Source organism: Pelophylax lessonae, assembly GCF_965119305.1.
Source record: "Pelophylax lessonae genome assembly, chromosome: 1".
In the NCBI taxonomy this organism is placed as follows: Eukaryota; Metazoa; Chordata; class Amphibia; order Anura; family Ranidae; genus Pelophylax; species Pelophylax lessonae.
The window spans coordinates 877,907,184-877,920,102 of NC_138768.1; positions in this window are offsets into that span (position 1 = coordinate 877,907,184).

Sequence of the window (12,919 nt, forward strand, 5' to 3'; positions counted from 1 at the left end):
GGTGCTGCAGGATTTCACGGCGTAGTGTTACCAATTGTTTTCTTGATGACTATGGTCCCAGCTGCCTTGAGATCATTGACAAGATTCTCCCGTGTTGTTCTGGGCTGATTCCTCACTTTTCTCATCATCATTGAAACTCTATGAGATGAGATCTTCCATGGAGCCCCAGACTGAGGGAGACTGACAGTTATTTTGTGTTACTTCTATTTGTGAATAATCGCACCAACTGTTGTCACCCTCTCACCAAGCTGTTTGGCGATGGTCATTCCAGCTTTGTGTAGGTCTACAATCTTCTCCCTGACATCCTTGGACAGCTCTTTGGTCTTGGCCATGGTGGAGAGATTGGAATCTGATTGCTTCTGTGGACAGGTGTCTTTTAACCACTTCCCAACCGCCGCACGACTATTTACTGCGGCAGTCAGCCCCCTACAGGCAAAACGACGTAGGGATACGTCGCTTGCCCACGAGGCTCTAGGGGGCGAGCGCCCCCCCCCCGGAGGCGCACTCCCGCCCCCGCTCGTTCCCTGACATTCCAGTGCGAGTGACCGGCGACTCCAATGTCCGCCGGCCACTCACAATCTCCCGCTGGAGAGGGAGAAAGACAGACAGCTGATGTAAACACAACCGTCTGTCATTCTCCCTGAAGTAAGCACAGAGGCTATGCGATCCTGCTATATAGGATTGCATGTCTCTGTGGTTACTTCACTAGCCACGCCCCCTGACAGTCAGAATCACACCCCTAGGGACACACTTAACCCCTTGATCACCAGTAAAGTTAACCCTTTCCCTGCCAGGGTCATTTTTACAGTAACAGTGCATATGTATAGCACGGATTACTGTAGTAATGTCACTGGTCCCCCCAAAAGTGTCAAAAATGTCAGTCAGGGGTCCGATCTGTCCGCAGCAATGTCGCAGTCCCGCAAAAAAAATCGCACATCGCCGCCATTACTAGTAAAATAAAAAAAACAATAAAAATGACAGAAATCTTTCCCGTAGGTAGTAAACGCAATAACATTTGCGCAAACCAATCAAAGTAAGCTTATTGCGATTTTTTTTACCAAACATATGTAGCAGAAAACAAATTGTCCTAAAATGTTAAAAAAAAATTTTTGGGGGGAATTTCATATAAAAAAATGTGAAAATATTGTTATTTTTTGAAAATTGTCGCTCTTTTTTTGTTTATAGCGCAAAAAATAAAAATTGCACAGGTGATAAAATACCTGTTTTTTGGGAAAAAAGGACATCAATTTCATTTGGGTACAGCGTCGCACGACCGCGCAATTGTCTGTTAAATTCACGCAGTGCCGAATCGCAAAATAGGGCCTGGTCTTTGAGCAGCCAAATCCTCCGGGGCTTCAGTGGTTATACAGGTAACAAGCTGAGACTAGGAACCTCCCTTTAAGAGAGTCCTCCTAATCTCAGCTTGTTACCTGTATAGAAGACACCTGGGAGCCAGAAATCTTGCTGATTGATAGGGGATCAAATACTTGTTTCATTTATTAAAATGCAGATCAGTTTATAACTTTTTTGAAATGCGTTTTTCTGGATATTTTTGTTGTTATTCTGTCTCTCACTGGTAAAATAAACCGACCATTAAAATTATAGACTAATCATTTCTTTGTCAGTGGACAAACTTACAAACTCAGCAGGGGGTCAAATACTTTTTCCCTCACTGTAGATTTATTGAAAGCAAAGGCCCTGGAGAAAAAAAAAAAATGCTGGTAGTTTAAATTTTTTATGTCACTCAATATTTGGGCAGCCGTTTATGAAATGCAAATTTTTTGGAAAAAAAAAATACAATGTAAACCACCCGCCGACCGCAGATATGCTGCGGCAGGCTGGCTCCTCTGCGTGAACCGTCGTATGGGTACATTGGGAAAGCGGGAGCGCACCTGGGAACGCCCCCGTTAGGAAGCGGGGAAGCTGATCCACGGGACTGTCGGCTGCGATTGCTCCCGGGCACCCGCGATCGCTCCCCGCCGACAGAGAACGACGGTCTGCTATTGTTGTAAACTTTCTGGAATGAACACAGAGAGCCTGTGATCCACCTATACAGGATCACAGGTCTCTGTGTTTATTCCACAAGCCCCTCCCCCTTACAGTTAGAAAACACTCCCCTAGGCTTACACTTAACCCTTTGATCACCCCTGAGTTAACCCCTTCCCTGCAAGTGTCATTTTTACAGTAACAGTGCATATTTTTAGCACTGATTACTGTAGTAATGTCACTGGTACCCCCAAAAGTGCTAAAAATGTCAGTCAGGGGTCCGATCTGTCCGCCACAATGTCGCAGTCCCGCTAAAAATCGCAGATCGCCGCCATTACTAGTAAAAAAATTAAATAAAAACGACATAAATCTTTCCCGTAGTTAGTAGATGCGATAACTTTTGCGCAAACTAATCAAAATACACTTATTGGGATTTTTTTTTACCAAAAATATTTAGCAGAAAACAAATTGGCCTAAAATGATGAAAAATATAATTCTTACATTTTTTTTATTGGGAATGTTATACAGCAGAAAGTAAAAAATATTGTTTTTTTTTTCAGAATTGTCACTTTTTTTTGTTTATAGTGCAAAAAATTTAAGTTGCAGAGGTGATCAAATACCACCAAAAAAAATCTCTATTTGTGGGGAAAAAAGGACATCAATTTTTTTTGGGTACAGCGTCACATGACCGCGCAATTGTCCATTAAAATACCGAAGTGCCGAATTGCAAAAAAAATGGGCTGGTCATTAGGGGGTAAATACTTCCGGGGCTGAAGTGGTTAAATCACTTGCTGACCAGGCCTTTTATGGAACTTTTTGTTTACAAGTTTAAATGAGAATTTTTTGCTGGAATCCCCAAATATTTTATATATATATATATATATATTTTTTTTTAGCAGAGACCCTAGAGAATAAAATGGCACAACCGTCTTTCAAACACAATTATTTTGCAAAAAATACACTTTAATGGATTAAAAAAAACAAAACAAAATACTAAAGTTAACACAATTTTTTTGTATAATAAAAAAGATGATGTTACGCCGAGTAAATAGATACCGAACATGTTATGCTTTTAACCACTTCTGGACTGGAAGGATTTTCCCCCTTAATGACCAGGCCATATTTTGTGATTTGGCACTGCGTTATTTTAACAGAAAATTGGGCGGTCGTGCGACGCTGTACCCAAATAAAATTGACGTCCTTTTTTTCCCACAAATAGAGATTTTTTTTGCTGGTATTTGATCACCTGTGCGATTTTTATTTTTTGCGCTATAAACAAAAAAAGAGCGACAATTCTGAAAAAAAAAAAACAATATTTTTCACATTCTGCTATATAACATTCCAAAAAAATGTTTTAAATCAAAATATTTTAATATTTTAGGCCAATTTGTTCTTTGCCACATAAAAAAAAATCGTAATAAGTGTATTTTGATTGGTTTGTGCAAAAGTTATTGCGTTTACTAACTACGGGAAAGATTTATATCATTTTTATTTTTTTACTATTAATGGCAGCGATCTGCGATTTTTAGCGGGACTGCGACATTGCTGCGGACAGATAGGACTCCTAACTGACAATTTTTGACACTTTTGGGGGTACTAGTAACATTACTACAGTAATCAGTGCTATACATATGCACAGTTACTGTAAAATGACACTGGCAGGGAAGGGGTTAACATTGTGGGTGATCAAGGGGTTAAATGTGAACCTATGGGAATGATTCTAACTGTGGGGGGCGTGGCTTCTGAGATGACCATAGAGACCTGTGATCCTATATAGAAGGATCATAGGAGCTCTATGATCATTCCAGAGAGAAGAACGGTCGGCAGTGTTTACAACATCTGACCGTCCTTCTCTATCAGCGGGGAGCAATCGGAACCGCCTGCCCCGTGCATCGGAGTCCCCGCTGCTGAGTGGGGGTGGGATCGTGGCACCGCTGGCGTGCGCTCGCCCCCTAGCTGCAGGCGTGCGACCGACGTAGGTTCTTCGACGTTTCGCGCAGGAGGGCCACCCTGCCGCAGTAAAACTGCGGCGGGCGGTCCAGAAGCAGTTAAAATTGCCCACACTTGTGGAACGGTGGCTGTGATGGAACCGTCCAGCACCCCGCTTACAGTAAATGCTTCCGTCAGTATACAGCTTCCCCCAGTCTGGAGATAGGAACCAGATATTATAGCTGACCATACAAGACTAGCCGACAATAGCTTGTATGAGAACTGGAACTGTTTATTGAAAACTCACACAGAATTTATAGTACCCCAGGTCGGGTGAGCCTGATCACACAGGGCCATCTTACCGAATGGGCATGCTGGGCAGTTGCCCAGGGGCCCCATCTGCCCAGCAGCCCAGCCCCAGTCAAGCATTAGTCCCGATTCCGATGTGCATCCGGCGGCCAAGCTTAGCAGGTGGCAAGTGCCAGTTGGCCCTGCGCTGCTGTCAGGCCACTTTTGTGGAGGGGGAGCCCACAACTGCAGGAATGCTTTCTGCCTCCACGGGAACAGCCGCACACAGGACAGTTGAGTCTGACTCCCATCTGTGTGTGTGTTCACGGGACCCAGCCGCCCATCTTGGAAGCTGTCATTAGCCTGGCACTGCTGTACCAATAAATATCACCTTATCCATAATTTGCATTTTTTTCTCGTGGGTGATTATGTGGGCGGGGCCCCAGTGCACTGCATTGCCCGGGGCCCTTTAATGCTCTTAAGATGGCACTGTGATCACATTATCGTATGCAAAGGAAATTGTATAGAGGGATGTAATTAACATAACTAAGGAACAACAACCAACATAAACATAAACATTTCACAACGGTCCTATTACAAGGTAAAGTGGTCACAATAATAATAACCTGTTCAAGGGATGAGCAGACTGACAGAAACAATAGGCGATTTAATTAACACAATTACCAATGGGTCTGCACCCTAGGAGACACACAATGGGAGAGACACACATTTGTGTATTCTGTCCACTAGACAAGTCAATAGAAAACAAACCATGTCCCAGCAGTCTGATAAAGTGGAATTAATTTATCTTCATAGATTTCGTGAGGGATATCGTTGATGAACATTTCTGTCCCAAGTGAAGGAGCCTCTCCAACTTTTACCACAAACCACACATATAAGACTCAGGATAACAGAGGTAACAGGAAATGCTGATCCCGGTGTGGTTGTACGGTGAGTCTGATTATCACAGACCCAACTGGGGTTCTCGGGCACCCTGTGCCCCCAATATAGACACAGGATGACTTACACATAGGAGGGACCTGGGGAGCTGAAAATTGAGTTTCTCGACCTCTTTTAGGTCAGCTGGGTTCTGCAGGCCCCCCACCCAAAGTGACTCCCGTCACAGCGAGAAACTACGGGACTTAAAAATCTCCATAGGTGACACTTTGAAAATGTTTACAGGTAACCAGTTTAGAGGTACAGAGGGGCTCTAGCACTAGAATTATTTTTCTCAGAGGTGCAGGAATTCCACCCTTCCGAGTCACCACTTGTCTGCGCCCTCTACTCACCTTCGAGCACCATTCCTGGGTTCCACCCCTTACCCACCTCCCATTACCACCTTTTTTTAGAGAATACAGAACCAAGTATTTTTTTTTTGTTTTTTTTTATGCTAAGTAATGAGTAGGGAATTTATTAATAATAACAACAAGAAAAACAGTAACATAGATCTAGCAACAAATTACCCCCCCCCCCAGTGACAATAGATCCACCCCAGCAACAACAGACTCTCAGCAGCCAGTATCAATAGACCCTCCAGTAGCCAGCAACATTAGACCCCCTCCCTCGACAACAGATTACCCCCAGCAAACATTGACACCCCCCCAGAAACATAAGATCCACCCCCAACAACAAGAGATCCTCCACCAGTAACAGTAGACTTCCCGAGCAACAGTAGACTTCCTCAGCAACAATAGATCCCCCTGCAAAAAATAGATCCCCTCCAACAACAATAGACCCCCCCAGCAGCCAGCAATATTAGACCCCCCTCAAGAACAGATCCACCCCAGTAAAAATTGACCCCCTAGCAACATAAGATCCACCCCCAGCAACAAGATATCCCTGCCCAGCAACAATAGACTTCCCCAGCAACAATAGATCCCCCTGCAAAAAATAAATCCCCTCCAACAACCATAGACCCTCCAGCAGCCAGCAATATTAGACCCCCTCCTCAACATCAGATCCACCTCAGCAACAATTGACCCCCTAGCAACATAAGATCCACCCCCAGCAACAAGAGATCCCCCCCAGCAACAACAGACTTCCTCAGCAACAATATATCCCCCTGCAAAAATAAGATCCCCTCCAACAACAATAGACCCTCCAGCAGCCAGCAATATTAGACCACCCCCCTCAACAGCAGATCCACCCCAGCAAAAATTGACCCCATAGCAACATAAAATCCACCCCAGCAACAAGAGATCCCCCACCAGCAACAATAGACTTCCTCAGCAACAATAGATTCCCCTGCAAAAATAGATCCCCTCCAACAACAATACACCTTCCAACAACCATCAATAATAGACCCCTCTCTCAACAGTACATCCGTCCTAAAAAAAAATTGACACGCCAAAAACGTAATACCCACCCCCAGCAACAATAGATCCCCCACAAGCAACAGAAGACCTCCCTAGCAAAAATGGGCCTCCCCTCTGAAAAAATAGATCCCCTCCAGCAACAATAGATTTCCAAGCAGCCAGCATGTCACGTACCAGGTTGGAGGCTGAAGTGCTGAGAGAGCTGCCCTTGTGGTAGTACAGGGAATGCAGTGCCCAAATAAGCACGGGCTGCCAGTTGTGGAAGTCTGTAGAGTTGATCACCAGATTGTAGCAGGAACAAGCAGGATGTGCTGCAGGGCAGGTGTCCTTAAGCTGTGCTTAGGTGTATCTTGACAGATGACACGGGTAGACAGGTAATAACAGAGTCCATGAGCCAAGCCGAGGTCCAACACAGTGAATAAAGCAGAAGCTCAGTAGTGCCATGGATCAGATCCAGGAATCAAGATGAGACAGGCTAAAGGCAAGCTGGGTCAGTAATCGGAAATCCAGATGAGAATACACAGAGGCACAGGAACACGGGGTGTGTGGGTTGTCTAACGATCATCCATCAATCTGATGAGCACAGCAGCAGTCTTTTATGGGCCAGTGCCAGTGGGCGTTAGTGTCTGTCATGTTATGCATGTGCCATTGTGCTTGTGCATTCTTCGATTTGGAACACCGCGCACCTGCGTGCGTCAATGCGCACGGGATTGTGCCTGATGCAGCCATGCAGTATTGGCAGAATTTCCAGCTCTCATTTGACAATTCTCCTGACACAGCATCAATAGACCCTCCAGCACACCCCAGCACCCCTTGCCATTACATACATTCAGTTCTAGAGGTTCCAGAACTGCATTCCCCCACGTTCCTGCTACAAAAAAAGGCCTGTGTGTGGGACTGATGTATGCATTTGCTTTTGTGCATAAGCATGGGGAGGTGGGGGTGCTTTAAACTTTTTTTAAATTATTTTTTATTAAAAATATTTTTAATGATAGGGGAAGGGTGTAGTTTGGAATATTTACTCACTTCTGATTGGGAAGTAATGTTACTGATTAACTAATTGTTTGCACAGCTAGTAGGCTAACTTGTCCACCAGATGGCACTCTGAGACTAGAAAGCTCTGTATTATGTCTGTCTTCTTCCAATTTTAATTAGATTTTATTTGATTCGATCTTATAGTGAATAAAATAGTTTTATTTCTAGATTAATTTAAATATTTCACTTTACTTAGAGGGTATATAGACAAATTCCTGGGGTGTGCGGCAATATTTGTGATATTAATCTGTGGTGTATTATCATCTAGATCCTGTAACATTGGCTAAAGAGGTGTTATTTTATCCAGCAATCCACGTGAAAATATTAATGATTCCCCCTTAAAAATATTTAGTATACATTTTGCATTTTACTCCTGAAAACATATAGATTATAAAACACACATATTTCTTATGATAAGGATTATAGTAAACATAGATATGATAATATTCTTATTATGGGCATTCAGTTCACCAGAGCTTCACAGGTTGCCACTGGAGTCCTCTTCCACTCCTCCATGAGGACATCACAGAGCTGGTGGATGTTAGAGACCTTGTGCTCCTCCACCTTCTGTTTGAGGATCCCCCACAGATGCTCAATAGGGTTTAGGTCTGGAGACATGCTTGGCCTGTCCTTCACCTTTACCCTCAGCTTCTTTAGCAAGGCAATGGTCGTCTTGGAGGTGTGTTTGGGGTCGTTATGTTGGAATACTGCCCTGTGGCCCAGTCTCCGAAGGGAGGGGATCATGCCCTGCTTCAGTATGTCACAGTACATGTTGGCATTCATGGTTCCCTCAATGAACTGTAGCTCCCCAGTGCCGGAAGCTCTCATGCAGCCCCAGACAATGACACTCCCACCACCATGCTTGACTGTAGGCAAGACACACTTGTCTTTGTACTCCTCACCTGGTTGCCGCCACACACGCTTGGCACCATCTGAACCAAATAAGTTTATCTTGGTCTCATCAGACCACAGGAGATGGTTCCAGTAATCCATGTCCTTAGTCTGCTTGTCTTCAGCAAACTGTTTGCGGCCTTTCTTGTGCAATATCTTTAGAAGAGACTTCCTTCTGGGACGACAGCCATGCAGACCAATTTGATGCAGTGTGCGGCGTATGGTCTGAGCACTGACAGGCTGACCCCCCACCCCTTCAACCTCTGCAGCAATGCTGGCAGCACTCATACATCTATTTCCCAAAGACAACCTCTGGATATGAGGCTGAGCACGTGCACTCAACTTCTTTGGTCCACTATGGCTAGGCCTGTTCTGAGTTGAACCTGTCCTGTTCAACCGCTGTATGGTCTTGGCCACCGTGCTGCAGCTCAGTTTCAGGGTCTTGGCATAGCCTAAGCCATCTTTATGTAGAGCAATGATTCTTTTTTTCAGATCCTCAGAGAGTTCTTTGCCACGAGGAGCCATGTTGAACTTCCAGTGACCAGTATGAGAGAGTGAGAGCGATAACACCAAATTTAACACACCTGCTCCCCATTCACACCTGAGACCTTGTAACACTAACGAGTCACATGACACCGGGGAGGGAAAATGGCTCATTGGGCCCAATTTGGACATTTTGACTTAGGGGTGTACTCACTTTTGTTGCCAGCGGTTTAGACATTAATGGCTGTGTGTTGAGTTATTTTGAGGGGACAGCAAATTTACACTGTTATACAAGCTGTACACTCACTACTTTACATTGTAGCAAAGTGTCATTTCTTCAGTGTTGTCACATGAAAAGATAGAATAAAATATTTACAAAAATGTGAGGGGTGTACCTACTTTTGTGAGATACTGTATATAAAGGGAAAGGGCATTCAGCCTTTATAGTCTTTTCCAAAAGTCCCAAATCTTTTATCTTATTAAATAATAAAATTAACTTATTATATGTAGCGCAGCAAAAACAGTTAAAAAGTGTATTTTTAAGTACAGACGCTGAAAAAGCTTTTGATAGAGTGAGCTGGAAGTTCATGATGGCAGTATTGAGATATGTGGGCATGAACGAAACAGTACTGAATTGGATCTCACAGATCTACTCAAACCCATCGGCGAAGGTGAGAGTGAACAGCACCTTGTCGGAAGACATATGGATTCATAATGGAACTAGGCAGGGATGTCCCCTTTCACCCCTGCTATTCATTTTGACGTTGGAACCCTTCCTTTGTAAAATAAGAATAAATTCAGACATCACAGGAATTAGAATCGGTCAACACCAACATAAGATATCTGCCTTCGCAGACGACATGCTGTTCACTCTCACCAACCCAATTATTTCACTCCCTAATCTTTTAAGAGAGTTTGAGGAATATGGAGAAATATCCAACCTTAAAATAAATGTAAACAAATCAGTAGCGATGGGAGTAGGGATAGAACAAAAATTGCTGCAACAATTAAAACAAAATTTTAGTCTGAAATGAACAAATAGAGCAATCAAATATCTAGGCTTGCAAATCTATGTTGCTGAAATCTATTCGAACCCTGCTTCAGAAATGGGGAAAGGGAATGTTTTCATGGCTAGCCAGGTGTAATATCATAAAAATGTCTATCCTACCAAAATGCTTATATCTCCTCCAAAAACTTTACCGATATATATACCACAGAAATTCTTTAACCACTTGCCGACTGCCTAACGCCGATCTACGTCGGCAGTCAGCCCCTCACAGGCAAAGTGACGTAGGGCTACGTCACTAGCTTGTGAGGGTCTAGGGAGCGAGCGCGCGCCCCCGGAGGCGCGCTCCCGCTCCCGCGTGGTCACGGACCCCCGGCGATCGGCGGGGGAGAGGGAGAATGTGTAAACAAGCCACCTGTCATTCTCCTTGCTGTTAGGATACTGATCACTCGGATCTAGTATGTAGATCCGTTGATCAGTGTCCATACAGCTCAAGCCCCAGCCAATCACAGTAGAAAGCACGCCCCTAGGGATACACACAGCCCCTCCCTCCCAAATAAAGTTAACCCCTTCACTACCAGTGTATTTTTACAGTAACAGTGCATATATATAGCACTGATTACTGTAGAAATGTCACTGGTACCCCCAAAAGTGTCAAAAATGTCAGTCAAGGGTCCGATCTGTCCGCCCCAATGTCGCAGTACAAAACAAAAATGACAGAAATCTTTCCCTTTGTTAGTAAACGCGATAACTTTTGCGCAAACCAATCAAAATACGCTTTTTGCGATTTTTTTTACCAAACATAGGTAGCATAAAACAAATTGGCCGAAAAAGTAAAAAAATTTTGATTTTTAAATTTTTTTTTTGGGGGAATTTCATATAAAAAAATGTGAAAAATATTGCTATTTTTGCAAAATTGACGCTCTTTTTTTGTTTATAGCGCGTGATCAAAAAATCGCACAGGTGATCAAATACCACCAAAAGAAAGCTCTGTTTGTGGGAAAAAAAGGACGCCAAATTCGTTTAGGTACAGCATCGCACGACCGCGCAATTGTCCGTTAAAGTCACGCAGTGCCGAATCGCAAAATACCCCCTGGTCGGAATGGGGGTAAAATCTTCCGGGGCTTAAGTGGTTAAACAAATGGACACTATATGGAAGGAATTTATATGGGCAGCCAAGCATCCAAGATTGAGCAAGAGAGTTATGACTTTACGAAAAGAAGAAGGAGGGCTGTCTGTCCCTGATATGAGGAGGTATTACCAAACCATACATTTAGGTAGATTTATGGATTGGTGTAGACATAGGGAAATAAAGCTATGGCCAAACATGGAACAAGCACAATGTGAAATCCCTTTGAAAAGAGCTCCGTTTTGTAGCCAGAGTTTGCCAAATATTATGAAATCACACCCACTTATAGGACACACAATTAAAATCTGTGCAAAAACATTTCAACAATATAAATTGATCAACAGAAACTCGGCATTAACACCGGTATTGGGTAACCCCAATTTCACGCCAGGTTACAAGGACAAAAAATTCAAAGAATTAATCGAAAGGGGCATCTTCCAAGTGGACCATTTTTTAACACAAGAGGGCTGGATAAAAGAAAGGGAGTTGGTGGATCCCCAGGGGGAGTTCAGACTGGATCGCTGGAGAGCGATCCAGCTAGCGCACTTCCTCAGGTCTCTACCAAGGCCTAATCAAATAACTTTACTACATACAAAATTTGAAGAGATGATTGTACAAAAAGGGACAATAACACATCCCATATCGAAAAAATACGCGATGTTGAATAACCAGAGGGAAAATCAATATTTGACATATATGACAGATTGGGAGAGGGAACTGAATAGTACCTTCTCAGAAACAGAGAGAAGGCAAATATTCCAGATGACCTTTTCGACATCCATCAGTACAAAAATACAGGAGGTAAACTACAAAATATTATCAAGATGGTACCAAACCCCGGTAAAATTGAATAAAATGTCATTAATAAATACGGATGAGTGTTGGAGATGCGGAGAAGGAAGGGGGACAATGCTACATATATTCTGGTCGTGTTCCAGATTGGAAAAATTCTGGAAAAAGGTGCATGAAATAATACAATCCTTAACAGATTACCCAGTGATAAAGGAACCAGCCTTATTCCTTCTCCACAAATCCGACATCCCAAGAAATCAATATAAAAATTCATTAATCCCTTTCTTACTCAACGCAGCGAAAATGTGCATTCCATTAAAATGGAAAAACGAGATACCCCCAGACATCAATATGTGGATAAATAAAGTGGAAGAGGTAAATAAATTTGAAAATCTTATATTAAATGCTAATCATAAAATGGGAAAATATCATTCAATATGGGATAGATGGAACTTATTTTTCATGTCAAGAAGATAAGAATAAAGATGAGTAGCTACAGTAGATGATAGAAGAAGGAACATATTAATGAGACCTTTGCAATTTATAAATTAATAACGTCTGTTTCCACCACCCTTCTCAAATTTTTCTTTTTCTTTCAAATCCAATTTTCTCCTTTTTTTTTTTTTTTTTATCGTACAATAATCAGTAGGACCATGAATAGATAAGAGCTCTAGGGAACCCTGGAGGTGTGGGGTTTTCTCTTCTTTTTATCGTTTAAACTGCATACCGGATACTTTTATTTATATCCAAGAGAGAAAAATGTATTGAATTTATGAATATATGATCCTACTGGATTCTTATTATAGTATAAATAAGATATGAAAGGATATGTTCAATGTGCGATGTTTAATTTTGTATATGTTTTTTCTTTTTTTTTTTTCTTTTGTTATACTCTGTATGAAAAAAAATGTTAAATAAACAGAAAATTTAGTAAAAAAAAAATAAAATGAACCTATCTCACTTCCCCTTGATTCTTCTCTGGATTAACTTACTTTGTAGCACAGTCCCAGAATGTTTCCTTCTCTTGTATAATCTTCTAACAATGTACGATACTCTCATTTTAAT